Source organism: Salmo salar, chromosome ssa13 (genome assembly GCF_905237065.1).
Source record: "Salmo salar chromosome ssa13, Ssal_v3.1, whole genome shotgun sequence".
NCBI classification, from domain to species: Eukaryota; Metazoa; Chordata; class Actinopteri; order Salmoniformes; family Salmonidae; genus Salmo; species Salmo salar.
In genome coordinates, this window is record NC_059454.1 from 9,965,109 (window position 1) to 9,992,698 (window position 27,590).

Consider the following 27,590-nt stretch of genomic DNA (forward strand, 5'->3'; position numbering starts at 1 on the left):
TAAGAATACATATTTACAAATTTTACATTGGATAGGTGCTCCAAATCCTTCAGCTACAAATGTTCTAAACAATGATGTACACAGCTGTCCAATTCCAGTAAAAGAGCACACATTACCACAGTGATGAAAAAGTACCCAATTGTCCTACTTGAGTAAAAGTGAAAGTCACCCAGTAAAATACAACTTGAGTAAAAGTCTAAAAGTATTTGGTTTTAAATATACTTAAGTATTAAAAGTAAATGTAATCGCTAAAATATACTTAAGTATCAAAAGTAAAAGTATAAATAATTTCAAATTCCTTATATTAAGCAAACCAGACAGCATGATTTTCTTGTTTTAAACATTTACGGACAGCCATGGGCACACTTCAACACTCAGACATCATTTAACAAACTAAGAATTTGTGTTTAGTGAGTCTGCCATATCAGAGACAGTAGGGATGACCAGGGATGTTCTCTTGATAAGTGCGTGAATTAGACAATTTTACTGTCCTGCTAAGTATTCAAATGTAACTATTACTTTTGGGTGTCAAGGAAAATATATGGAGTAAAAAGTACATTCTTTTCTTTATGAATGTAGTGGAGTAAATGTAAAAGTTGTCCAAAATATAAATAGTAAAGTACAGATACCCCCCAAAAAATATTTATCACACACTTGGTGCTCCGATACTAGCTAAAGCAGCATCCCTCTCTGTTTGAACCTGGTGTCTGAGAAGGCTAAACTAGCTAGCTGCATTTGCTAGTTAAGTAAGTTAAAATAAAACATCTCTTTCTTGCTTCTCCTTAATTTTGGAAGAAATTAATTTGTTTATAACTGTTCAACTATTGTCTTTCTCTCTCTTTGAATCAACTACTCATCACATTTTATGCGCTGCAGTGCTAACTAGCTGTAGCTTATGCTTTCAGTACTATATTTAATCTCTGAACCTTTGATTAGGTAGACAACATGTCAGTTCATGCTGCAACAGCTCTGATAGGTTGGAGGACGTCCTCCGGAAGTTATCATAATTACTGTGTAAGTCTATGGAAGGTGGTGAGAACCAAGAGCCTGCTAGATTTTGTATAGAAGTTAATGTAACAAGAGGAGGACGGAAGCTAGCTATCCCCCGGCTACACCATGGTGCTACCCTACAGACTGCTGTTGAAGCTACTGTAGAGCTTCATTGCAAAACATTGTGTTTTGATCAATTATTTGTTGACGTGAATATATTTCATATAGTTTTATCTAAAAAGGATCACTTTTTTAACGTTTCACTATTTTCATTTTTCTTAAATTCACTGAGGAGGATGGTCCTCCCCTTTCTCCTCTGAGGAGCCTCCACTGGTGTGCATATGAATTAATAAGCATACGTCATTTGTCAGCTCCAGGTGAGCCAGCTTGACACATTTCTTCTCAAATGACAGAAAGTGGCACCTGTAAAGGAGAAACGTTTACAACCTGTGTAACTTATCGCATGCATTACTACCGTAGGGATGGTGTGCATCTGACAGATGAGGGCAACGACTTCTTCCTTGAGAGTTTAAGAGCTGGTCTCTCCACCGTTCTCTCCTCCGTAGCAGAAAGACACGCTCACTAGTGCTAGTACACGTCACACTCCCTGTCCCTTGCCACTCAACGATACCCAACAAACCCAAAGGCTCTTTTAAGAGACACCTGATAAATTACAATAAGCACACACTGTGCGTGCGTGTACACGTCGGTGTGTGTGTGTGTTTTGGGAAAGGGAGCGGGTGTCAAAAACATACATACATACATGAAAGAGAATGGTCAAAATATCCCTGAACCCAGGACCGTCAAATCCCAGGGCGGTGACGCTAACCGTTAAGCTACGAAATGGCAAAAGGGCTGTATTTTGAACGAGTTAAAACTTACTGTGTAAACTAAGATACTCAACAACTCTGCCATTTGACAAAGTCCCCCATTAAATGATTATTCTGCTATTTCAGAGTTTTTTTTACAATTTTAAAGCTCGAGACCCAAATGAGAAATGTAGTGTCCTCGAAACGACCGAGATTATATCAATTTGACACTCTACTTAAATGGACCGTCTGGTGATGACGGTGCACGTTCGTTCCAAAATGTTTTTTGTTAATTGCTCAGTACTGATTGAAAGTTTATTTCCCTTGCTTGGTAAAATAAAAAAAATAAAAAAACTCTAAATAAGTTGATGTATTTAAAAACAGTTATGTTTTATGATATAGCTAACCAAGTTAGCAAGCAATGATCATTATGATGCTGCTTCGTGTGCAACCTGCACCCTTGCTACTTTTAGCTTTTGGGAACACGTTGAAAAGTAACTTGACACTGTGTTGATCAGTCAGAGCAAATTTGGATTATAATTACAATAATAAAAAGCATTGATAGAGGAGGGAGTGGAATTAATTAATGAATAAGGTAAGGGCCAGAATTTGCTCTGGATCTTCTAACATCACTTGTCTGTTCTGGTGTGTGCATGTATTACAAATTAGCAGCGTGGCAGTTTTCCCCAAGTTCCCAAAGTTTGTTTTATCAAACTGGCTATAATAGCAGACAAAGACATTCACTAGCTTATTTGTTTGAGCTCTGGATGACTTCAACAATATGAAAAACTTTCCATAGCTAAATATACCAACCTAACTACCTTTCAATTTGCTTCTTATCCAACTGTGTAAGCTATGTAACTGTGTAAGCTATCTAGCTACAGCTGCTAACCTTCTACTAGCTAGCTGCTACTGTAGCAAAGCAAAGAGTTCCACCCACTCTGAGATTCGTCTGAAAAGATGTTAGCATTGTCCTAAATACTACCAAAGATAGTACATCGTTGATTTTTATTGGGCAGCAATGTGAATTTAATTAAACCTGTTGCCCCTACAAACGTATTCAGTCCAAATGGATGTAAGTCACCTTATGGATATTGTAGCCTCGTTTTAATCCAACATCTAGGTCAAAAATGTGAAAAATGGTGGTCTTGGTAACAGCCGGACGGATCATCACAACAAAGTTATTATACATAAAATTACATCATTACAAAATTATAGAGGCTACTCATGCTGGGACAGTGACGTGTACAAGCTGTCTAAACTCTTTTTATGAAGCTCAACTGAAGAACCAGTTGAGCTTTACACAGTGGGTACGTTTTAACTCATTCAAAAAGTGCCCTTTTTCCGTGACATTGGAATATCTCAATTACATCCTCCTCACGTCTTCTCTTCTCTCGACTTGCCTAATTCTCTAAACCCATTGGTGAGAAAAGCAGCGTGCCCTCCCTTCTGACCTTCTCCACCAATGTGTACAATGAAATGCTTGAAAAGGTACTGCTGAGATTTGAACTCAGGATCTCCTGTTTACTAGACAGGGACTTTAACCAACTAAGCCACAGCACCCATTGACTTGATTTATGTTGCGTAACTAACACCCACACCGATGTGAATCAAACCAGTCTCATTCATTTAACCCATTTCACTGTCTTGCAAAATCACGTCACAAAACAGATGTCATTTACCAATATTGGAATCGATATGGACACCTTCAATTGTCTAGCAACAGGATTTGTTAAGCTATGTTTTGGGAACCAAAGTGGGCCTGAGCATGTGAGAGGTGGGTAGCGAGATATCAGTAAATATTTGTAATCACATACTATTTCTTTTTAATTATGGTCATTCGAGGACAGTACATTTTACATTTGGGATTCGAGATGAATAACCTCAAGAACCTCTGACATGGATTCTTAAACTATGGTTTGGGACCCAAAGCGGTTATTAACATGTGATAGGTGGGTCGTGAGATATGCGTAAACATTCAGAATCATACACTATTTCTTTAGAATTTCGGTTGTTCGATGACACTACATTTCACATTTGGCTCTCGAGCTTAAAAATGGTAAAATCCTCTGAAACAGCAGACGAATCAGTTAATGTAAGTATTTTACCTATCACGAGCTGTCGGACTTTGTCCAAAAGCAGAGTTCTTGAGTTTCTTCGCTCACACAATACATTTTTACTCGTTCAAAATACAACCTTTTTGGAACTGACATTGCAGTGCCGTAAGTCGGGTTCAAACCAGGGTTGCTGCAGCCACAACGCAGAGTACTAACCACTATACGATCACGGCTGGCTGCAAGAGCAGCCTTATAGAGCCGACTTATTCTGTGAAAGTGACGTGTACAACCTGGCGAGACTCTTTTCAGTTGGGTCTCGATAACGAATAAACTGAAGAAGCAGTTGCGCTTTTGACAGTCGGTACGTTTTAACTCATTCAAAAAGTGCCCTTTTTCCGTGACATTGGAATATCTCAATTGCATCCTCCTCACGTCTACTCTTCTCTCAACTTGCCTAATTCTCTAAACCCATTGGTGAGAAAAGCAGAGTGCCCTCCCCTCTGACCTTCTCCACCAATGTGTACAATGAAATGCTTGAAAAGGTACTGCTGAGATTTGAACTCAGGATCTCCTGTTTACTAGACAGGCACTTTAACCAACTAAGCCACAGCACCCATTGATTTGACCTATGTTGCGTAACCAACACCCACACCGATGTGAATCAAACCAGTCTCATTCATTTAACCCATTTCACTGTCTGGCAAAATCACGTCACAAAACAGATGTCATTTACCAATATTGGAATCGATATGGACACCTTCAATTGTCTAGCAACAGGGTTTGTTAAGCTATGTTTTGGGAACCAAAGTGGGCCTGAGCATGTGAGAGGTGGGTAGCGAGATATCAGTAAATATTTGTAATCACATATTATTTCTTTTTAATTATAGTCATTCGAGGACAGTACATTTTACATTTGGGTTTCGAGATGAATAAACTCAAGAACCTCTGACATGGATTCTTAAACTATGGTTTGGGACCCAAAGCGGTTATTAACATGTGATAGGTGGGTCGCGAGATATGCGTAAACATTCAGAATCATACACTATTTCTTTAGAATTTCGGTTGTTCGATGACACTACATTTCACATTTGGCTCTCGAGCTTAAACATGGTAAAATCCTCTGAAACAGCAGACGAATCAGTTAATGTAAGTATTTTACCAATCATGAGCTGGGGGACTTTGTCCAAAAGCAGAGTTCTTGAGTTTCTTCGCTAAAACAATAAGTTTTTACTCGTTCAAAATACAACCCTTTTGAACTGACATTGCAGTGCCGTAAGTCGGGTTCAAACCAGGGTTGCTGCAGCCACAACGCAGAGTACTAACCATTATACGATCATGGCTGGCTGCAAGAGCAGCCTTATAGAGCCAACTTATTCTGTGAAAGTGACATGTACAACCTGGCGAGTCTCTTTTCAGTTGGGTGTCGATAACGAATAAACTGAAGAAGGAGTTGCGCTTTTGACAGTCGGTACGTTTTAACTCATTCAAAAAGTGCCCTTTTTCCGTGACATTGGAATATCTCAATTACATCTTCCTCACGTCTTCTCTTCTCTCGACTTGCCTAATTCTCTAAACCCATTGGTGAGAAAAGCAGAGTGCCCTCCCTTCTGACCTTCTCCACCAATGTGTACAATGAAATGCTTGAAAAGGTACTGCTGAGATTTGAACTCAGGATCTCCTGTTTACTAGACAGGCACTTTAACCAACTAAGCCACAGCACCCATTGATTTGACGTATGTTGCATAACCAACACCCAAACTGATGTGAATCAAACCAGTCTCATTCATTTAACCCATTTCACTGTCTGGCAAAATCACGTCACAAAACAGATGTCATTTACCAATATTGGAATCGATATGGACACCTTCAATTGTCTAGCAACAGGGTTTGTTAAGCTATGTTTTGGGAACCAAAGTGGGCCTGAGCATGTGAGAGGTGGGTAGCGAGATATCAGTAAATATTTGTAATCACATACTATTTCTTTTTAATTATGGTCATTCGAGGACAGTACATTTTACATTTGGGATTCGAGATGAATAACCTCAAGAACCTCTGACATGGATTCTTAAACTATGGTTTGGGACCCAAAGCGGTTATTAACATGTGATAGGTGGGTCACGAGATATGAGTAAACATTCAGAATCATACACTATTTCTTTAGAATTTCGGTTGTTCGATGACACTACATTTCACATTTGGCTCTCGAGCTTAAAAATGGTAAAATCCTCTGAAACAGCAGACGAATCAGTTAATGTAAGTATTTTATCAATCATGAGCTGGGGGACTTTGTCCAAAAGCAGAGTTCTTGAGTTTCTTCACTCACACAATACATTTTTACTCGTTCAAAATACAACCTTTTTGGAATTGACATTGCAGTGCCGTGACCCAGATTCGAACCAGGGTTTCTGCGTCCACAACGCAGAGTACTAACCACTATATACGATCACGGCTGGCTGCAAGAGCAGCCTTATAGAGCCTACTTATTCTGTGAAAGTGACATGTACAAACTGGCGAAACTCTTTTCATTTTGGTCTCGATAACGAATAAACTGAAGAAGCAGTTGCGCCTTTGACAGTCGGTACGTTTTAACTCATTCAAAAAGTGCCCTTTTTCCGTGACATTGGAATATCTCAATTACATCCTCCTCACGTCTTCTCTTCTCTCGACTTGCCTAATTCTCTAAACCCATTGGTGAGAAAAGCAGAGTGCCCTCCCTTCTGACCTTCTCCACCAATGTGTACAATGAAATGCTTGAAAAGGTACTGCTGAGATTTGAACTCAGGATCTCCTGTTTACTAGACAGGCACTTTAACCAACTAAGCCACAGCACCCATTGATTTGATGTATGTTGCGTAACTAACACCCACACCGATGTGAATCAAACCAGTCTCATTCATTTAACCCATTTCACTGTCTGGCAAAATCACATCACAAAACAGATGTCATTTACCAATATTGGAATCGATATGGACACCTTCAATTGTCTAGCAACAGGATTTGTTAAGCTATGTTTTGGGAACCAAAGTGGGCCTGAGCATGTGAGAGGTGGGTAGCGAGATATCAGTAAATATTTGTAATCACATACTATTTCTTTTTAATTATGGTCATTCGAGGACAGTACATTTTACATTTCGGTTTCGAGATGAATAAACTCAAGAACCTCTGACATGGATTCTTAAACTATGGTTTGGGACCCAAAGCGGTTATTAACATGTGATAGGTGGGTCACGAGATATGAGTAAACATTCAGAATCATACACTATTTCTTTAGAATTTCGGTTGTTCGATGACACTACATTTCACATTTGGCTCTCGAGCTTAAAAATGGTAAAATCCTCTGAAACAGCAGACGAATCAGTTAATGTAAGTATTTTATCAATCATGAGCTGGGGGACTTTGTCCAAAAGCAGAGTTCTTGAGTTTCTTCGCTCACACAATACATTTTTACTCGTTCAAAATACAACCTTTTTGGAACTGACATTGCAGTGCCGTGACCCGGATTCGAACCAGGGTTGCTGCGTCCACAACGCAGAGTACTAACCACTATACGATCACGGCTGGCTGCAAGAGCAGCCTTATAGAGCCTACTTATTCTGTGAAAGTGACATGTACAAACTGGCGAAACTCTTTTCATTTTGGTCTCGATAACGAATAAACTGAAGAAGCAGTTGCGCCTTTGACAGTCGGTACGTTTTAACTCATTCAAAAAGTGCCCTTTTTCCGTGACATTGGAATATCTCAATTACATCCTCCTCACGTCTTCTCTTCTCTCGACTTGCCTAATTCTCTAAACCCATTGGTGAGAAAAGTAGAGTGCCCTCCCCTCTGACCTTCTCCACCAATGTGTACAATGAAATGCTTGAAAAGATACTGCTGAGATTTGAACTCAGGATCTCCTGTTTACTAGACAGGCACTTTAACCAACTAAGCCACAGCACCCATTGATTTGATGTATGTTGCGTAACTAACACCCACACCGATGTGAATCAAACCAGTCTCATTCATTTAACCTATTTAATCTCTGTCTGTCAAAATCACGTCACAAAACAGATGTCATTTACTAATATTGGAATCGATATGGACACCTTCAATTGTCTAGCAACAGGGTTTGTTAATCTATGTTTTGGGAACCAAAGTGGGCCTGAGCATGTGACAGCTGGGTAGCGAGATATCAGTAAATATTTGTAACCACATACTATTTATTTTTAATTATGGTCATTCGAGGACAGTACATTTTACATTTCGGTTTCGAGATGAATAAACTCAAGAACCTCTGACATGGATTCTTAAACTATGGTTTGGGACCCAAAGCGGTTATTAACATGTGATAGGTGGGTCGCGAGATATGAGTAAACATTCAGAATCATACACTATTTCTTTAGAATTTCGGTTGTTCGATGACACTACATTTCACATTTGGCTCTCGAGCTTAAACATGGTAAAATCCTCTGAAACAGCAGACGAATCAGTTAATGTAAGTATTTTACCTATCATGAGCTGGGGGACTTTGTCCAAAAGCAGAGTTCTTGAGTTTCTTCGCTCACACAATACATTTTTACTCGTTCAAAATACAACCTTTTTGGAACTGACATTGCAGTGCCGTGACCCGGATTCGAACCGGGGTTGCTGCGTCCACAACGCAGAGTACTAACCACTATACGATCACGGCTGGCTGCAAGAGCAGCCTTATAGAGCCGACTTATTCTGTGAAAGTGACATGTACAACCTGGCGAGACTCTTTTCAGTTGGGTCTCGATAACGAATAAACTGAAGAAGCAGTTGCGCTTTTGACAGTCGGTACATTTTAACTCATTCAAAAAGTGCCCTTTTTCCGTGACATTGGAATATCTCAATTGCATCCTCCTCACGTCTACTCTTCTCTCAACTTGCCTAATTCTCTAAACCCATTGGTGAGAAAAGCAGAGTGCCCTCCCCTCTGACCTTCTCCACCAATGTGTACAATGAAATGCTTGAAAAGGTACTGCAGAGATTTGAAGTCAGGATCTCCTGTTTACTAGACAGGTACTTTAACCAACTAAGCCACAGCACCCGTTGATTTGATCTATGTTGCGTAACTAACACCCACACCGATGTGAATCAAACCAGTCTCATTCATTTAACCCATTTCACTGTCTGGCAAAATCACGTCACAAAACAGATGTCATTTACTAATATTGGAATCGATATGGACACCTTCAATTGTCTAGCAACAGGGTTTGTTAAGCTATGTTTTGGGAACCAAAGTGGGCCTGAGCATGTGAGAGGTGGGTAGCGAGATATCAGTAAATATTTGTAATCACATACTATTTCTTTTTAATTATAGTCATTCGAGGACAGTACATTTTACATTTCGGTTTCGAGATGAATAAACTCAAGAACCTCTGACATGGATTCTTAAACTATGGTTTGGGACCCAAAGCGGTTATTAACATGTGATAGGTGGGTCGCGAGATATGCGTAAACATTCAGAATCATACACTATTTCTTTAGAATTTCGGTTGTTCGATGACACTACATTTCACATTTGGCTCTCGAGCTTAAAAATTGTAAAATCCTCTGAAACAGCAGACGAATCAGTTAATGTAAGTATTTTACCAATCATGAGCTGGGGCACTTTGTCCAAAAGCAGAGTTCTTGAGTTTCTTCGCTCACACAATACGTTTTTACTCGTTCAAAATACAACCTTTTTGGAATTGACATTGCAGTGCCGTGACCCGGATTCGAACCAGGGTTGCTGCGTCCACAACGCAGAGTACTAACCACTATACGATCACGGCTGGCTGCAAGAGCAACCTTATAGAGCCAACTTATTCTGTGAAAGTGACATGTACAACCTGGCGAGACTCTTTTCAGTTGGGTGTCGATAACGAATAAACTGAAGAAGCAGTTACGCTTTTGACAGTCGGTATGTTTTAACTCATTCAAAAAGAGCCCTTTTTCCGTGACAATGGAATATCTCAATTGCATCCTCCTCACGTCTTCTCTTCTCTCGACTTGCCTAATTCTCTAAACCCATTGGTGAGAAAAGCAGAGTGCCCTCCCATCTGACCTTCTCCGCCAATGTGTACAATGAAATGCTTGAAAAGGTACTGCTGAGATTTGAACTCAGGATCTCCTGTTTACTAGACAGGCACTTTAACCAACTAAGCCACAGCACCCATTGATTTGATGTATGTTGCGTAACTAACACCCACACCGATGTGAATCAAACCAGTCTCATTCATTTAACCCATTTCATTCTGTCTGTCAAAATCACGTCACAAAACAGATGTCATTTACCAATATTGGAATCGATATGGACACCTTCAATTGTCTAGCAACAGGATTTGTTAAGCTATGTTTTGGGAACCAAAGTGGGCCTGAGCATGTGAGAGGTGGGTAGCGAGATATCAGTAAATATTTGTAATCACATACTATTTCTTTTTAATTATGGTCATTCGAGGACAGTACATTTTACATTTCGGTTTCGAGATGAATAAACTCAAGAACCTCTGACATGGATTCTTAAACTATGGTTTGGGACCCAAAGCGGTTATTAACATGTGATAGGTGGGTCGCGAGATATGAGTAAACATTCAGAATCATACACTATTTCTTTAGAATTTCGGTTGTTCGATGACACTACATTTCACATTTGGCTCTCGAGCTTAAAAATTGTAAAATCCTCTGAAACAGCAGACGAATCAGTTAATGTAAGTATTTTACCTATCATGAGCTGGGGGACTTTGTCCAAAAGCAGAGTTCTTGAGTTTCTTCGCTCACACAATACATTTTTACTCGTTCAAAATACAACCTTTTTGGGAACTGACATTGCAGTGCCGTGACCCGGATTCGAACCAGGGTTGCTGCGTCCACAACGCAGAGTACTAACCACTATACGATCACGGCTGGCTGCAAGAGCAACCTTATAGAGCCAACTTATTCTGTGAAAGTGACATGTACAACCTGGCGAAACTCTTTTCATTTTGGTCTCGATAACGAATAAACTGAAGAAGCAGTTGCGCCTTTGACAGTCGGTACGTTTTAACTCATTCAAAAAGTGCCCTTTTTCCGTGACATTGGAATATCTCAATTGCATCCTCCTCACGTCTTCTCTTCTCTCGACTTGCCTAATTCTCTAAACCCATTGGTGAGAAAAGCAGAGTGCCCTCCCTTCTGACCTTCTCCACCAATGTGTACAATGAAATGCTTGAAAAGGTACTGCTGAGATTTGAACTCAGGATCTCCTGTTTACTAGACAGGCACTTTAACCAACTAAGCCACAGCACCCGTTGATTTGACGTATGTTGCGTAACTAACACCCACACCGATGTGAATCAAACCAGTCTCATTCATTTAACCCATTTCACTGTCTGTCAAAATCACGTCACAAAACAGATGTCATTTACTAATATTGGAATCGATATGGACACCTTCAATTGTCTAGCAACAGGGTTTGTTAAGCTATGTTTTGGGAACCAAAGTGGGCCTGAGCATGTGAGAGCTGGGTAGCGAGATATCAGTAAATATTTGTAACCACATACTATTTCTTTTTAATTATGGTCATTCGAGGACAGTACATTTTACATTTCGGTTTCGAGATGAATAAACTCAAGAACCTCTGACATGGATTCTTAAACTATGGTTTGGGACCCAAAGCGGTTATTAACATGTGATAGGTGGGTCGCGAGATATGAGTAAACATTCAGAATCATACACTATTTCTTTGGAATTTCGGTTGTTCGATGATACTACAATTCACATTTGGCTCTCGAGCTTAAAAATTGTAAAATCCTCTGGAACAGCAGACGACTCAGTTAATGTAAGTATTTTACCTATCATGAGCTGGGGGACTTTGTCCAAAAGCAGAGTTCTTGAGTTTCTTCGCTCACACAACACATTTTTACTCGTTCAAAATACAATCCTTTTTGGAACTGACATTGCAGTGCCGTGACCCGGATTCGAACCGGGGTTTCTGCGGCCACAACGCAGAGTACAAACCACTATACGATCACGGCTGGCTGCAAGAGCAGCCTTATAGAGCCTACTTATTCTGTGAAAGTGACATGTACAACCTGGCGAAACTCTTCTCATTTGGGTCTCGATAACGAATAAACTGAAGAAGCAGTTGCGCTTTTGACAGTCGGTACGTTTTAACTCATTCAAAAAGAGCCATTTTTCCGTGACAATGGAATATCTCAATTGCATCCTCCTCACGTCTTCTCTTCTCTCGACTTGCCTAATTCTCTAAACCCATTGGTGAGAAAAGCAGAGTGCCCTCCCTTCTGACCTTCTCCACCAATGTGTACAATGAAATGCTTGAAAAGGTACTGCTGAGATTTGAACTCAGGATCTCCTGTTTACTAGACAGGCGCTTTAACCAACTAAGCCACAGCACCCATTGATTTGATGTATGTTGCGTAACTAACACCCACACCGATGTGAATCAAACCAGTCTCATTCATTTAACCCATTTCACTGTCTGGCAAAATCACGTCACAAAACAGATGTCATTTACCAATATTGGAATCGATATGGACACCTTCAATTGTCTAGCAACAGGGTTTGTTAAGCTATGTTTTGGGAACCAAAGTGGGCCTGAGCATGTGAGAGGTGGGTAGCGAGATATCAGTAAATATTTGTAATCACATACTATTTCTTTTTAATTATGGTCATTCGAGGACAGTACATTTTACATTTGGGTTTCGAGATGAATAAACTCAAGAACCTCTGACATGGATTCTTAAACTATGGTTTGGGACCCAAAGCGGTTATTAACATGTGATAGGTGGGTCGTGAGATATGCGTAAACATTCAGAATCATACACTATTTCTTTAGAATTTCGGTTGTTCGATGACACTACATTTCACATTTGGCTCTCGAGCTTAAACATGGTAAAATCCTCTGAAACAGCAGACGAATCAGTTAATGTAAGTATTTTACCTATCATGAGCTGGGGGACTTTGTCCAAAAGCAGAGTTCTTGAGTTTCTTCGCTCACACAATACATTTTTACTCGTTCAAAATACAACCTTTTTGGAACTGACATTGCAGTGCCGTGACCCGGATTCGAACCGGGGTTGCTGCGTCCACAACGCAGAGTACTAACCACTATACGATCACGGCTGGCTGCAAGAGCAGCCTTATAGAGCCTACTTATTCTGTGAAAGTGACATGTACAAACTGGCGAAACTCTTTTCATTTTGGTCTCGATAACGAATAAACTGAAGAAGCAGTTGCGCCTTTGACAGTCGGTACGTTTTAACTCATTCAAAAAGTGCCCTTTTTCCGTGACATTGGAATATCTCAATTGCATCCTCCTCACGTCTTCTCTTCTCTCGACTTGCCTAATTCTCTAAACCCATTGGTGAGAAAAGTAGAGTGCCCTCCCCTCTGACCTTCTCCACCAATGTGTACAATGAAATGCTTGAAAAGGTACTGCTGAGATTTGAACTCAGGATCTCCTGTTTACTAGACAGGCACTTTAACCAACTAAGCCACAGCACCCATTGATTTGATGTATGTTGCGTAACTAACACCCACACCGATGTGAATCAAACCAGTCTCATTCATTTAACCCATTTAATCTCTGTCTGTCAAAATGACGTCACAAAACAGATGTCATTTACTAATATTGGAATCGATATGGACACCTTCAATTGTCTAGCAACAGGGTTTGTTAAGCTATGTTTTGGGAACCAAAGTGGGCCTGAGCATGTGAGAGCTGGGTAGCGAGATATCAGTAAATATTTGTAACCACATACTATTTATTTTTAATTATGGTCATTCGAGGACAGTACATTTTACATTTCGGTTTCGAGATGAATAAACTCAAGAACCTCTGACATGGATTCTTAAACTATGGTTTGGGACCCAAAGCGGTTATTAACATGTGATAGGTGGGTCGTGAGATATGCGTAAACATTCAGAATCATACACTATTTCTTTAGAATTTCGGTTGTTCGATGACACTACATTTCACATTTGGCTCTCGAGCTTAAACATGGTAAAATCCTCTGAAACAGCAGACGAATCAGTTAATGTAAGTATTTTACCTATCATGAGCTGGGGGACTTTGTCCAAAAGCAGAGTTCTTGAGTTTCTTCGCTCACACAATACATTTTTACTCGTTCAAAATACAACCTTTTTGGAACTGACATTGCAGTGCCGTGACCCGGATTCGAACCGGGGTTGCTGCGTCCACAACGCAGAGTACTAACCACTATACGATCACGGCTGGCTGCAAGAGCAGCCTTATAGAGCCGACTTATTCTGTGAAAGTGACATGTACAAACTGGCGAAACTCTTTTCATTTTGGTCTCGATAACGAATAAACTGAAGAAGCAGTTGCGCCTTTGACAGTCGGTACGTTTTAACTCATTCAAAAAGTGCCCTTTTTCCGTGACATTGGAATATCTCAATTGCATCCTCCTCACGTCTTCTCTTCTCTCGACTTGCCTAATTCTCTAAACCCATTGGTGAGAAAAGCAGAGTGCCCTCCCCTCTGACCTTCTCCACCAATGTGTACAATGAAATGCTTGAAAAGGTACTGCTGAGATTTGAACTCAGGATCTCCTGTTTACTAGACAGGCGCTTTAACCAACTAAGCCACAGCACCCATTGATTTGATGTATGTTGCGTAACTAACACCCACACCGATGTGAATCAAACCAGTCGCATTCATTTAACCTATTTAATCTCTGTCTGTCAAAATGACGTCACAAAACAGATGTCATTTACTAATATTGGAATCGATATGGACACCTTCAATTGTCTAGCAACAGGGTTTGTTAATCTATGTTTTGGGAACCAAAGTGGGCCTGAGCATGTGAGAGCTGGGTAGCGAGATATCAGTAAATATTTGTAACCACATACTATTTATTTTTAATTATGGTCATTCGAGGACAGTACATTTTACATTTCGGTTTCGAGATGAATAAACTCAAGAACCTCTGACATGGATTCTTAAACTATGGTTTGGGACCCAAAGCGGTTATTAACATGTGATAGGTGTGTCGCGAGATATGCGTAAACATTCAGAATCATACACTATTTCTTTAGAATTTCGGTTGTTCGATGACACTACATTTCACATTTGGCTCTCGAGCTTAAAAATTGTAAAATCCTCTGAAACAGCAGACGAATGAGTTAACCAACTAAGCCACAGCACCCATTGATTTGATGTATGTTGCGTAACTAACACCCACACCGATGTGAATCAAACCAGTCTCATTCATTTAACCTATTTAATCTCTGTCTGTCAAAATGACGTCACAAAACAGATGTCATTTACTAATATTGGAATCGATATGGACACCTTCAATTGTCTAGCAACAGGATTTGTTAATCTATGTTTTGGGAACCAAAGTGGGCCTGAGCATGTGAGAGCTGGGTAGCGAGATATCAGTAAATATTTGTAACCACATACTATTTATTTTTAATTATGGTCATTCGAGGACAGTACATTTTACATTTCGGTTTCGAGATGAATAAACTCAAGAACCTCTGACATGGATTCTTAAACTATGGTTTGGGACCCAAAGCGGTTATTAACATGTGATAGGTGGGTCGCGAGATATGAGTAAACATTCAGAGTCATACACTATTTCTTTAGAATTTCGGTTGTTCGATGACACTACATTTCACATTTGGCTCTCGAGCTTAAAAATTGTAAAATCCTCTGAAACAGCAGACGAATCAGTTAATGTAAGTATTTTACCTATCATGAGCTGGGGACTTTGTCCAAAAGCAGAGTTCTTGAGTTTCTTCGCTCACACAATACATTTTTACTCGTTCAAAATACAACCTTTTTGGAACTGACATTGCAGTGCCGTGACCCGGATTCGAACCAGGGTTGCTGCGTCCACAACGCAGAGTACTAACCACTATACGATCACAGCTGGCTGCAAGAGCAGCCTTATAGAGCCTACTTATTCTGTGAACGTGACATGTACAAACTGGCGAAACTCTTTTCATTTTGGTCTCGATAACGAATAAACTGAAGAAGGAGTTGCGCTTTTGACAGTCGGTACGTTTTAACTCATTCAAAAAGTGCCCTTTTTACGTGACATTGAAATATCTCAATTACATCCTCCTCACGTCTTCTCTTCTCTCGACTTGCCTAATTCTCTAAACCCATTGGTGAGAAAAGCAGAGTGCCCTCCCTTCTGACCTTCTCCACCAATGTGTACAATGAAATGCTTGAAAAGGTACTGCTGAGATTTGAACTCAGGATCTCCTGTTTACTAGACAGGCAGTTTAACCAACTAAGCCACAGCACCCGTTGATTTGATGTATGTTGCGTAACTAACACCCACACCGATGTGAATCAAACCAGTCTCATTCATTTAACCCATTTCACTGTCTGGCAAAATCACGTCACAAAACAGATGTCATTTACTAATATTGGAATCGATATGGACACCTTCAATTGTCTAGCAACAGGGTTTGTTAACCTGTTGGGTCTAGGGGGCAGCATTTGCACGTCTGGATAAAAAAAATGTACCCGATTTAATCTGGTTACTAATCCTACCCAGTAACTAGAATATGCATATACTTATTATATATGGATAGAAAACACTCTAAAGTTTCCAAAACTGTTTGAATGGTGTCTGTGAGTATAACAGAACTCATTTGGCAGGCAAAACCCTGAGACATTTTCTGACAGGAAGTGGATACCTGATGTGTTGTATTGACTTTAAACCTATCCCATTGAAAAACACAGGGGTTTAGGAATATTTTGGCACTTCCTATTGCTTCCACTAGATGTCACCAGCCTTTACAAAGTGTTTTGAGTCTTCTGGAGGGAGATCTGACCGAACAAGAGCCATGGAACGGTGATGTCCCATTAGACACCTGGCGCGCTAGTTCATGTTGGGTACCCTCGTTCCAATACGTTATAAAAGAGTATGCATTCGTCCACCTTGAATATTATTCATGTTCTGGTTAAAAAAGGCCCTAATGATTTATGCTATACAACGTTTGACATGTTTGAACGAACGGAAATATTTTTTTCCCCTCGTTCATGACGAGAAGTCCGGCTGGCTTACATCATGTGCTAACGAGACGGAGATTTTTGGACATAAATGATGAGCTTTTTTGAACAAAACTACATTCGTTATGGACCTGTGATACCTGGAAGTGACATCTGATGAAGAGAATCAAAGGTAATGGATTATTTACATAGTATTTTCGATTTTAGATCTCCCCAACATGACGTCTAGTCTGTATCGCAACGCGTATTTTTCTGGGCACAGTGCTCAGATTATTGCAAAGTGTGATTTCCCAGTAAGGTTATTTTTAAATCTGGCAAGTTGATTGCGTTCAAGAGATGTAAATCTATAATTCTTTAAATGACAATATAATATTTTACCAATGTTTTCTAATTTTAATTATTTAATTTCTGACGCTGACTTGACTGCCGGTTATTGGAGGGAAACGATTTCCTCAACATCAATGCCATAGTAAAACGCTGTTTTTGGATATAAATATGAACTTGATAGAACTAAAAATGCATGCATTGTCTAACATAATGTCCTAGGAGTGTCATCTGATGGAGATTGTAAAAGGTTAGTGCATCATTTTAGCTGGTTTTATGGTTTTGGTGACCCTGTCTTTGACTTGACAAAACATTACACACAACTCTTGTAAATGTACTGTCCTAACATACTCTAAATTTATGCTTTCGCCGTAAAACCTTTTTGAAATCGTAAAACGTGGTTAGATTAAGGAGATGTTTATCTTTCAAATGGTGTAACATAGTTGTATTTTTGAAAAATTTGAATTTTGACATTTATTTGGATTCAAATTTGCCGCTCTTGAAATGCACCTGCTGTTGATGGAGTGCACCACGGGTGGCACGCTAGCGTCCCACCTAGCCCCAAGAGGTTAAGCTATGTTTTGGGAACCAAAGTGGGCCTGAGCATGTGAGGGGTTGATAGCGAGATATCAGTAAATATTTGTAATCACATATTATTTCTTTTTAATTATAGTCATTCGAGGACAATACATTTTACATTTGGGTTTCGAGATGAATAAACTCAAGAACCTCTGACATGGATTCTTAAACTATGGTTTGGGACCCAAAGCGGTTATTAACATGTGATAGGTGGGTCGTGAGATATGCGTAAACATTCAGAATCATACACTATTTCTTTAGAATTTCGGTTGTTCGATGACACAACATTTCACATTTGGCTCTCGAGCTTAAACATGGTAAAATCCTCTGAAACAGCAGACGAATCAGTTAATGTAAGTATTTTACCTATCATGAGCTGGGGGACTTTGTCCAAAAGCAGAGTTCTTGAGTTTCTTCGCTCACACAATACATTTTTACTCGTTCAAAATACAACCTTTTTGGAACTGACATTGCAGTGCCGTGACCCGGATTCGAACCGGGGTTGCTGCGTCCACAACGCAGAGTACTAACCACTATACGATCACGGCTGGCTGCAAGAGCAGCCTTATAGAGCCTACTTATTCTGTGAAAGTGACATGTACAAACTTGCGAAACTCTTTTCATTTTGGTCTCGATAACGAATAAACTGAAGAAGCAGTTGCGCCTTTGACAGTCGGTATGTTTTAACTCATTCAAAAAAGTGCCCTTTTTCCGTGACATTGGAATATCTCAATTGCATCCTCCTCACGTCTTCTCTTCTCTCGACTTGTCTAATTCTCTAAACCCATTGTTGAGAAATGTAGTGTGCCCTCCCCTCGGACCTTCTCCACCAATGTGTACAATGAAATGCTTGAAAAGGTACTGCTGAGATTTGAACTCAGGATCTCCTGTTTACTAGACAGGCACTTTAACCAACTAAGCCACAGCACCCATTGATTTGATGTATGTTGCGTAACTAACACCCACACCGATGTGAATCAAACCAGTCTCATTCATTTAACCCATTTCACTGTCTGGCAAAATCACGTCACAAAACAGATGTCATTTACTAATATTGGAATCGATATGGACACCTTCAATTGTCTAGCAACAGGGTTTGTTAAGCTATGTTTTGGGAACCAAAGTGGGCCTGAGCATGTGAGGGGTGGATAGCGAGATATCAGTAAATATTTGTAATCACATATTATTTCTTTTTAATTATAGTCATTCGAGGACAATACATTTTACATTTGGGTTTCGAGATGAATAAACTCAAGAACCTCTGACATGGATTCTTAAACTATGGTTTGGGACCCAAAGCGGTTATTAACATGTGATAGGTGGGTCGTGAGATATGCGTAAACATTCAGAATCATACACTATTTCTTTAGAATTTCGGTTGTTCGATGACACTACATTTCACATTTGGCTCTCGAGCTTAAACATGGTAAAATCCTCTGAAACAGCAGACGAATCAGTTAATGTAAGTATTTTACCTATCATGAGCTGGGGAACTTTGTCCAAAAGCAGAGTTCTTGAGTTTCTTCGCTCACACAATACATTTTTACTCGTTCAAAATACAACCTTTTTGGAACTGACATTGCAGTGCCGTGACCCGGATTCGAACCGGGGTTGCTGCGTCCACAACGCAGAGTACTAACCACTATACGATCACGGCTGGCTGCAAGAGCAGCCTTATAGAGCCTACTTATTCTGTGAAAGTGACATGTACAAACTGGCGAAACTCTTTTCATTTTGGTCTCGATAACGAATAAACTGAAGAAGCAGTTGCGCCTTTGACAGTCGGTATGTTTTAACTCATTCAAAAAGTGCCCTTTTTCCGTGACATTGGAATATCTCAATTGCATCCTCCTCACGTCTTCTCTTCTCTCGACTTGTCTAATTCTCTAAACCCATTGTTGAGAAATGTAGAGTGCCCTCCCCTCGGACCTTCTCCACCAATGTGTACAATGAAATGCTTGAAAAGGTACTGCTGAGATTTGAACTCAGGATCTCCTGTTTACTAGACAGGCACTTTAACCAACTAAGCCACAGCACCCATTTATTTGATGTATGTTGCGTAACTAACACCCACACCGATGTGAATCAAACCAGTCTCATTCATTTAACCCATTTCACTGTCTGGCAAAATCACGTCACAAAACAGATGTCATTTACTAATATTGGAATCGATATGGACACCTTCAATTGTCTAGCAACAGGGTTTGTTAAGCTATGTTTTGGGAACCAAAGTGGGCCTGAGCATGTGAGAGGTGGGTAGCGAGATATCAATAAATATTTGTTATCACATATTATTTCTTTTTAATTATAGTCATTCGAGGACAATACATTTTACATTTGGGTTTCGAGATGAATAAACTCAAGAACCTCTGACATGGATTCTTAAACTATGGTTTGGGACCCAAAGCGGTTATTAACATGTGATAGGTGGGTCGTGAGATATGCGTAAACATTCAGAATCATACACTATTTCTTTAGAATTTCGGTTGTTCGATGACACTACATTTCACATTTGGCTCTCGAGCTTAAACATGGTAAAATCCTCTGAAACAGCAGACGAATCAGTTAATGTAAGTATTTTACCTATCATGAGCTGGAGGACTTTGTCCAAGAGCAGAGTTCTTGAGTTTCTTCGCTCACACAATACATTTTTACTCGTTCAAAATACAACCTTTTTGGAACTGACATTGCAGTGCCGTGAACCAGATTCGAACCGGGGTTTCTGCGGCCACAACGCAGAGTACTAACCACTATACGATCACGGCTGGCTGCAAGAGCAGCCTTATAGAGCCTACTTATTCTGTGAAAGTGACGTGTACAACCTGGCGAAACTCTTCTCATTTGGGTCTCGATAACGAATAAACTGAAGAAGCAGTTACGCTTTTGACAGTCGGTACGTTTTAACTCATTCAAAAAGAGCTATTTTTCCGTGACAATGGAATATCTCAATTGCATCCTCCTCACGTCTTCTCTTCTCTCGACTTGCCTAATTCTCTAAACCCATTGGTGAGAAAAGCAGAGTGCCCTCCCATCTGACCTTCTCCACCAATGTGTACAATGAAATGCTTGAAAAGGTACTGCTGAGATTTGAACTCAGGATCTCCTGTTTACTAGACAGGCACTTTTTTTTTATTTTTATTTTTTTATTATCAAAAATGTTTGTTTACAATATTTACAGTACAATCTACTGTTTACAGTACAATCCACAGAGAACAATACAGAAGACACTAGACTAACAGAGGCAGGTGAACAATTCACCCCCTATCAAATTATCAACAAAGAAAATATCAAAACAGTGCTTTCAAAAATTATAAGTGATACCTCCACTCTCCTCTCGTGAAATTAACCCACTCTCTTCAACAAAAGACTCATCAAAATGTTCCATCCCATAATTAAACAACATATCTATGTGTTTACTGAACAGTGCTATAAAGATACTCCACACCTGAACCCTCTTTCTGTCAAAAGAAACATAATTCCTCCTACAAAAAATAGCATACCTCACAAAACTCAAAACCATATTCAACAAACACACATTAGCACCCTCACATTTACCAGACACTCCAAATAACAAAAGTTCCTCCCACGCATACTTTTTCACGAAATCTCCCCCCCAGTTTCTACATAACATTTCCTTAACTTTACAAAAAAAATATTTTAAATCCTCACATTCTATAAACAAATGCATAAGCGTTTCGGGAAAACGTCCACATACGTCGCATTCCCTTTCTATCTCACAATTAATTTTCTTTAGCACCACCTTTGTAAATATTCTATTATGTCTTAGTTTGAAATCATTATTTTCACACTCCTTACTATTATATTTTACATTTAAATTTCCCCATATCTTTTTTTCATCCAATTCCGGAAAAACTACTTTCCAAAATTTCTCAGCAGCCGGCCTTCTACACACTTTTCCTACCATTATTCTATACAATCTTTTCACTGGTATACTAGATAAATGTACTTTCTTCTTACTGCTACCAATGAACAAATTAGGAAATACAAATAAATCTTCTCTTTCAACTTCACTATTTATTAAATCAACCCATGCTCTTGGTATACTATTCTTTATCTTGTCATACATATTATTCACTGTTCCCCTTCCCACCTCTTCATCCCATTCATTGATTATGTCAAAAATAGCTTCCCCAGGTAAAAACCCTGGAATTACCTCATAAGTATAATCTTTTATTTGCCGTAGACCTGCACTCATAAATACTTTATTATACAAAACTTTTTCTTTGTTCTTGATTTTCTCATTCAGAAATATAGGTTGATTCATAATCAGGTCAATATGTCCACATTCATAATATACATTAGGCAACAACTCTGCCCATGCATTTAGCACCTCTTTATAAAAATCTGGTACCTTTTCAAACATTGCCCTTTTAAGCCCCATCAATAAACCATTATCCTCACAACCACCACTCTCCTCTAAGTAGACTCTAAAGAAGTGTTTCCAGCCATAATCTTCACTGTCATACAAATATTTCTTTACTGTTTTTATCCTAATAGCTTTTCTTTTGACACCTAAATCTACAAGTTTTAAACCTCCATCCACATAGTCAGCAATCAATGTTTTCTGAGATATTCTCACTCCTTTACCATCCCATATAAAATTTGACACCACATTATTCAATTCATTTAGGACCCACTCCGGCATGTCCAGGACTCCCAAAACATACACAAATTTGGATAATACCAAAGCATTTGCAACAATTACTTTCCCTTGTAACTTTAGTTTTCTATTTTTCCAGAAATTCAACGTTAGCTTGACTTTATTAAGGATCCCAGTCCAAGTTATATCTTTTGCCTCTTTCTCCTTTACACCAATGTTTACTCCCAGCACTTTAATAAAATCCTTTGCGCTCTTGAATGGAATCTCACACCCGTTTACATTGATATCCCCAACAAACATTATTTTACGTCTTCTCTTCTCTCGACTTGCCTAATTCTCTAAACCCATTGGTGAGAAAAGCAGAGTGCCCTCCTTACGTCACAAAACAGATGTCATTTACCAATATTGGAATCGATATGGACACCTTCAATTGTCTAGCAACAGGGTTTGTTAATCTATGTTTTGGGAACCAAAGTGGGCCTGAGCATGTGAGAGCTGGGTAGCGAGATATCAGTAAATATTTGTAACCACATACTATTTCTTTTTAATTATGGTCATTCGAGGACAGTACATTTTACATTTGGGATTCGAGATGAATAAACTCAAGAACCTCTGACATGGATTCTTAAACTATGGTTTGGGACCCAAAGCGGTCATTAACATGTGATAGGTGGGTCGCGAGATATGCGTAAACATTCAGAATCATACACTATTTCTTTAGAATTTCGGTTGTTCGATGACACTACATTTCACATTTGGCTCTCGAGCTTAAAAATTGTAAAATCCTCTGAAACAGCAGACGAAACAGTTAATGTCAGTATTTTACCTATCATGAGCTGGGGGACTTTGTCCAAAAGCAGAGTTCTTGAGTTTCTTCGCTCACACAATACATTTTTACTCGTTCAAAATACAACCTTTTGGAACTGACATTGCAGTGCCGTGACCCGGATTCAAACCGGGGTTGCTGCGCCCACAACGCAGAGTACTAACCACTATACGATCACGGCTGGCTGCAAGAGCAGCCTTATAGAGCCTACTTATTCTGTGAAAGTGACATGTACAAACTGGCGAAACTCTTTTCATTTTGGTCTCGATAACGAATAAACTGAAGAAGCAGTTGCGCTTTTGACAGTCGGTACGTTTTAACTCATTCAAAAAGTGCCCTTTTTCCGTGACATTGGAATATCTCAATTACATCCTCCTCACGTCTTCTCTTCTCTCGACTTGCCTAATTCTCTAAACCCATTGGTGAGAAAAGCAGAGTGCCCTCCCCTTCTGACCTTCTCCACCAATGTGTACAATGAAATGCTTGAAAAGGTACTGCTGAGATTTGAACTCAGGATCTCCTGTTTACTAGACAGGCACTTTAACCAACTAAGCCACAGCACCCATTGATTTGATGTATGTTGCGTAACTAACACCCACACCGACGTGAATCAAACCAGTCTCATTCATTTAACCCATTTCACCTGTCTGTCAAAATCACGTCACAAAACAGATGTCATTTACTAATATTGGAATCGATATGGACACCTTCAATTGTCTAGCAACAGGGTTTGTTAATCTATGTTTTGGGAACCAAAGTGGGCCTGAGCATGTGAGAGCTGGGTAGCGAGATATCAGTAAATATTTGTAATCACATACTATTTATTTTTAATTATGGTCATTCGAGGACAATACATTTTACATTTCGGGTTTCGAGATGAATAAACTCAAGAACCTCTGACATGGATTCTTAAACTATGGTTTGGGACCCAAAGCGGTTATTAACATGTGATAGGTGGGTCGCGAGATATGCGTAAACATTCAGAATCATACACTATTTCTTTAGAATTTCGGTTGTTCGATGACACTACATTTCACATTTGGCTCTCGAGCTTAAAAATTGTAAAATCCTCTGAAACAGCAGACGAATCAGTTAATGTCAGTATTTTACCTATCATGAGCTGGGGGACTTTGTCCAAAAGCAGAGTTCTTGAGTTTCTTCGCTCACACAATACATTTTTACTCGTTCAAAATACAACCTTTTTGGAACTGACATTGCAGTGCCGTGACCCGGATTCGAACCGGGGTTGCTGCGTCCACAACGCAGAGTACTAACCACTATACGATCACGGCTGGCTGCAAGAGCAGCCTTATAGAGCCTACTTATTCTGTGAAAGTGACATGTACAAACTGGCGAAACTCTTTTCATTTTGGTCTCGATAACGAATAAACTGAAGAAGCAGTTGCGCTTTTGACAGTCGGTACGCTTTTAACTCATTCAAAAAGAGCAATTTTTCCGTGACAATGGAATATCTCAATTACATCCTCCTCACGTCTTCTCTTCTCTCGACTTGCCTAATTCTCTAAACCCATTGGTGAGAAAAGCAGAGTGCCCTCCCTTCTGACCTTCTCCACCAATGTGTACAATGAAATGCTTGAAAAGGTACTGCTGAGATTTGAACTCAGGATCTCCTGTTTACTAGACAGGCACTTTAACCAACTAAGCCACAGCACCCATTGATTTGATGTATGTTGCGTAACTAACACCCACACCGATGTGAATCAAACCAGTCTCATTCATTTAACCCATTTCACTGTCTGGCAAAATCACGTCACAAAACAGATGTCATTTACTAATATTGGAATCGATATGGACACCTTCAATTGTCTAGCAACAGGGTTTGTTAATCTATGTTTTGGGAACCAAAGTGGGCCTGAGCATGTGAGAGCTGGGTAGCGAGATATCAGTAAATATTTGTAATCACATACTATTTCTTTTTAATTATGGTCATTCGAGGACAGTACATTTTACATTTCGGTTTCGAGATGAATAAACTCAAGAACCTCTGACATGGATTCTTAAACTATGGTTTGGGACCCAAAGCGGTTATTAACATGTGATAGGTGTGTCGCGAGATATGCGTAAACATTCAGAATCATACACTATTTCTTTAGAATTTCGGTTGTTCGATGACACTACATTTCACATTTGGCTCTCGAGCTTAAAAATTGTAAAATCCTCTGAAACAGCAGACGAATCAGTTAATGTAAGTATTTTACCTATCATGAGCTGGGGGACTTTGTCCAAAAGCAGAGTTCTTGAGTTTCTTCGCTCACACAATACATTTTTACTCGTTCAAAATACAACCTTTTTGGAACTGACATTGCAGTGCCGTGACCCGGATTCGAACCGGGGTTGCTGCGTCCACAACGCAGAGTACTAACCACTATACGATCACGGCTGGCTGCAAGAGCAGCCTTATAGAGCCTACTTATTCTGTGAAAGTGACATGTACAAACTGGCGAAACTCTTTTCATTTTGGTCTCGATAACGAATAAACTGAAGAAGCAGTTGCGCTTTTGACAGTCGGTACGTTTTAACTCATTCAAAAAGTGCCCTTTTTCCGTGACATTGGAATATCTCAATTACATCCTCCTCACGTCTTCTCTTCTCTCGACTTGCCTAATTCTCTAAACCCATTGGTGAGAAAAGCAGAGTGCCCTCCCTTCTGACCTTCTCCACCAATGTGTACAATGAAATGCTTGAAAAGGTACTGCTGAGATTTGAACTCAGGATCTCCTGTTTACTAGACAGGCACTTTAACCAACTAAGCCACAGCACCCATTGATTTGATGTATGTTGCGTAACTAACACCCACACCGATGTGAATCAAACCAGTCTCATTCATTTAACCCATTTCATCTGTCTGTCAAAATCACGTCACAAAACAGATGTCATTTACTAATATTGGAATCGATATGGACACCTTCAATTGTCTAGCAACAGGGTTTGTTAATCTATGTTTTGGGAACCAAAGTGGGCCTGAGCATGTGAGAGCTGGGTAGCGAGATATCAGTAAATATTTGTAATCACATACTATTTCTTTTTAATTATGGTCATTCGAGGACAGTACATTTTACATTTGGGTTTCGAGATGAATAAACTCAAGAACCTCTGACATGGATTCTTAAACTATGGTTTGGGACCCAAAGCGGTTATTAACATGTGATAGGTGGGTCGCGAGATATGCGTAAACATTCAGAATCATACACTATTTCTTTAGAATTTCGGTTGTTCGATGACACTACATTTCACATTTGGCTCTCGAGCTTAAAAATTGTAAAATCCTCTGAAACAGCAGACGAATGAGTTAATGTAAGTATTTTACCTATCATGAGCTGGGGGACTTTGTCCAAAAGCAGAGTTCTTGAGTTTCTTCGCTCACACAATACATTTTTACTCGTTCAAAATACAACCTTTTTGGAACTGACATTGCAGTGCCGTGACCCGGATTCGAACCGGGGTTGCTGCGTCCACAACGCAGAGTACTAACCACTATACGATCACGGCTGGCTGCAAGAGCAGCCTTATAGAGCCTACTTATTCTGTGAAAGTGACATGTACAAACTGGCGAAACTCTTTTCATTTTGGTCTCGATAACGAATAAACTGAAGAAGGAGTTGCGCTTTTGACAGTCGGTACGTTTTAACTCATTCAAAAAGTGCCCTTTTTCCGTGACATTGGAATATCTCAATTACATCCTCCTCACGTCTTCTCTTCTCTCGACTTGCCTAATTCTCTAAACCCATTGGTGAGAAAAGCAGAGTGCCCTCCCTTCTGACCTTCTCCACCAATGTGTACAATGAAATGCTTGAAAAGGTACTGCTGAGATTTGAACTCAGGATCTCCTGTTTACTAGACAGGCACTTTAACCAACTAAGCCACAGCACCCATTGATTTGATGTATGTTGCGTAACTAACACCCACACCGATGTGAATCAAACCAGTCGCATTCATTTAACCTATTTAATCTCTGTCTGTCAAAATGACGTCACAAAACAGATGTCATTTACTAATATTGGAATCGATATGGACACCTTCAATTGTCTAGCAACAGGGTTTGTTAATCTATGTTTTGGGAACCAAAGTGGGCCTGAGCATGTGAGAGCTGGGTAGCGAGATATCAGTAAATATTTGTAACCACATACTATTTCTTTTTAATTATGGTCATTCGAGGACAGTACATTTTACATTTCGGTTTCGAGATGAATAAACTCAAGAACCTCTGACATGGATTCTTAAACTATGGTTTGGGACCCAAAGCGGTTATTAACATGTGATAGGTGGGTCGCGAGATATGAGTAAACATTCAGAATCATACACTATTTCTTTAGAATTTCGGTTGTTCGATGACACTACATTTCACATTTGGCTCTCGAGCTTAAAAATTGTAAAATCCTCTGAAACAGCA

At 39.6% G+C, this 27,590-nt stretch overlaps 30 non-coding genes across 30 annotated transcripts; all 30 read right to left on the reverse strand.

Annotated features, from left to right (window-relative positions):
• Positions 1-3,288: 3,288 nt before the first annotated feature.
• Positions 3,289-3,362, reverse strand: trnat-agu (transfer RNA threonine (anticodon AGU)). The gene has a single exon. It is a non-coding gene; the product is annotated as a tRNA-Thr (tRNA).
• A 1,034-nt stretch (positions 3,363-4,396) lies between these two features.
• Positions 4,397-4,470, reverse strand: trnat-agu (transfer RNA threonine (anticodon AGU)). The gene has a single exon. It is a non-coding gene; the product is annotated as a tRNA-Thr (tRNA).
• Positions 4,471-5,503: 1,033 nt separating this feature from the next.
• trnat-agu (transfer RNA threonine (anticodon AGU)) lies at positions 5,504-5,577 on the reverse strand. Its single transcript has one exon. It is a non-coding gene; the product is annotated as a tRNA-Thr (tRNA).
• Positions 5,578-6,613: 1,036 nt separating this feature from the next.
• On the reverse strand, positions 6,614-6,687 carry trnat-agu (transfer RNA threonine (anticodon AGU)). The gene has a single exon. It is a non-coding gene; the product is annotated as a tRNA-Thr (tRNA).
• A 655-nt stretch (positions 6,688-7,342) lies between these two features.
• On the reverse strand, positions 7,343-7,414 carry trnah-gug (transfer RNA histidin (anticodon GUG)). Its single transcript has one exon. It is a non-coding gene; the product is annotated as a tRNA-His (tRNA).
• Positions 7,415-7,721: 307 nt separating this feature from the next.
• trnat-agu (transfer RNA threonine (anticodon AGU)) lies at positions 7,722-7,795 on the reverse strand. The gene has a single exon. It is a non-coding gene; the product is annotated as a tRNA-Thr (tRNA).
• Positions 7,796-8,453: 658 nt separating this feature from the next.
• On the reverse strand, positions 8,454-8,525 carry trnah-gug (transfer RNA histidin (anticodon GUG)). The gene has a single exon. It is a non-coding gene; the product is annotated as a tRNA-His (tRNA).
• Positions 8,526-9,561: 1,036 nt separating this feature from the next.
• Positions 9,562-9,633, reverse strand: trnah-gug (transfer RNA histidin (anticodon GUG)). Its single transcript has one exon. It is a non-coding gene; the product is annotated as a tRNA-His (tRNA).
• Positions 9,634-9,940: 307 nt separating this feature from the next.
• Positions 9,941-10,014, reverse strand: trnat-agu (transfer RNA threonine (anticodon AGU)). The gene has a single exon. It is a non-coding gene; the product is annotated as a tRNA-Thr (tRNA).
• Positions 10,015-10,672: 658 nt separating this feature from the next.
• Positions 10,673-10,744, reverse strand: trnah-gug (transfer RNA histidin (anticodon GUG)). Its single transcript has one exon. It is a non-coding gene; the product is annotated as a tRNA-His (tRNA).
• A 307-nt stretch (positions 10,745-11,051) lies between these two features.
• trnat-agu (transfer RNA threonine (anticodon AGU)) lies at positions 11,052-11,125 on the reverse strand. Its single transcript has one exon. It is a non-coding gene; the product is annotated as a tRNA-Thr (tRNA).
• A 656-nt stretch (positions 11,126-11,781) lies between these two features.
• trnah-gug (transfer RNA histidin (anticodon GUG)) lies at positions 11,782-11,853 on the reverse strand. Its single transcript has one exon. It is a non-coding gene; the product is annotated as a tRNA-His (tRNA).
• Positions 11,854-12,160: 307 nt separating this feature from the next.
• On the reverse strand, positions 12,161-12,234 carry trnat-agu (transfer RNA threonine (anticodon AGU)). Its single transcript has one exon. It is a non-coding gene; the product is annotated as a tRNA-Thr (tRNA).
• Positions 12,235-12,889: 655 nt separating this feature from the next.
• Positions 12,890-12,961, reverse strand: trnah-gug (transfer RNA histidin (anticodon GUG)). The gene has a single exon. It is a non-coding gene; the product is annotated as a tRNA-His (tRNA).
• A 307-nt stretch (positions 12,962-13,268) lies between these two features.
• Positions 13,269-13,342, reverse strand: trnat-agu (transfer RNA threonine (anticodon AGU)). Its single transcript has one exon. It is a non-coding gene; the product is annotated as a tRNA-Thr (tRNA).
• A 658-nt stretch (positions 13,343-14,000) lies between these two features.
• Positions 14,001-14,072, reverse strand: trnah-gug (transfer RNA histidin (anticodon GUG)). The gene has a single exon. It is a non-coding gene; the product is annotated as a tRNA-His (tRNA).
• A 307-nt stretch (positions 14,073-14,379) lies between these two features.
• trnat-agu (transfer RNA threonine (anticodon AGU)) lies at positions 14,380-14,453 on the reverse strand. Its single transcript has one exon. It is a non-coding gene; the product is annotated as a tRNA-Thr (tRNA).
• Positions 14,454-15,663: 1,210 nt separating this feature from the next.
• trnah-gug (transfer RNA histidin (anticodon GUG)) lies at positions 15,664-15,735 on the reverse strand. The gene has a single exon. It is a non-coding gene; the product is annotated as a tRNA-His (tRNA).
• Positions 15,736-16,042: 307 nt separating this feature from the next.
• trnat-agu (transfer RNA threonine (anticodon AGU)) lies at positions 16,043-16,116 on the reverse strand. The gene has a single exon. It is a non-coding gene; the product is annotated as a tRNA-Thr (tRNA).
• A 2,092-nt stretch (positions 16,117-18,208) lies between these two features.
• Positions 18,209-18,280, reverse strand: trnah-gug (transfer RNA histidin (anticodon GUG)). The gene has a single exon. It is a non-coding gene; the product is annotated as a tRNA-His (tRNA).
• A 308-nt stretch (positions 18,281-18,588) lies between these two features.
• trnat-agu (transfer RNA threonine (anticodon AGU)) lies at positions 18,589-18,662 on the reverse strand. Its single transcript has one exon. It is a non-coding gene; the product is annotated as a tRNA-Thr (tRNA).
• A 655-nt stretch (positions 18,663-19,317) lies between these two features.
• Positions 19,318-19,389, reverse strand: trnah-gug (transfer RNA histidin (anticodon GUG)). The gene has a single exon. It is a non-coding gene; the product is annotated as a tRNA-His (tRNA).
• Positions 19,390-19,696: 307 nt separating this feature from the next.
• On the reverse strand, positions 19,697-19,770 carry trnat-agu (transfer RNA threonine (anticodon AGU)). The gene has a single exon. It is a non-coding gene; the product is annotated as a tRNA-Thr (tRNA).
• A 3,898-nt stretch (positions 19,771-23,668) lies between these two features.
• trnat-agu (transfer RNA threonine (anticodon AGU)) lies at positions 23,669-23,742 on the reverse strand. Its single transcript has one exon. It is a non-coding gene; the product is annotated as a tRNA-Thr (tRNA).
• Positions 23,743-24,399: 657 nt separating this feature from the next.
• On the reverse strand, positions 24,400-24,471 carry trnah-gug (transfer RNA histidin (anticodon GUG)). Its single transcript has one exon. It is a non-coding gene; the product is annotated as a tRNA-His (tRNA).
• Positions 24,472-24,779: 308 nt separating this feature from the next.
• On the reverse strand, positions 24,780-24,853 carry trnat-agu (transfer RNA threonine (anticodon AGU)). Its single transcript has one exon. It is a non-coding gene; the product is annotated as a tRNA-Thr (tRNA).
• Positions 24,854-25,508: 655 nt separating this feature from the next.
• On the reverse strand, positions 25,509-25,580 carry trnah-gug (transfer RNA histidin (anticodon GUG)). Its single transcript has one exon. It is a non-coding gene; the product is annotated as a tRNA-His (tRNA).
• A 307-nt stretch (positions 25,581-25,887) lies between these two features.
• On the reverse strand, positions 25,888-25,961 carry trnat-agu (transfer RNA threonine (anticodon AGU)). Its single transcript has one exon. It is a non-coding gene; the product is annotated as a tRNA-Thr (tRNA).
• Positions 25,962-26,617: 656 nt separating this feature from the next.
• Positions 26,618-26,689, reverse strand: trnah-gug (transfer RNA histidin (anticodon GUG)). The gene has a single exon. It is a non-coding gene; the product is annotated as a tRNA-His (tRNA).
• A 307-nt stretch (positions 26,690-26,996) lies between these two features.
• trnat-agu (transfer RNA threonine (anticodon AGU)) lies at positions 26,997-27,070 on the reverse strand. The gene has a single exon. It is a non-coding gene; the product is annotated as a tRNA-Thr (tRNA).
• Between the last annotated feature and the right edge of the window lie 520 nt (positions 27,071-27,590).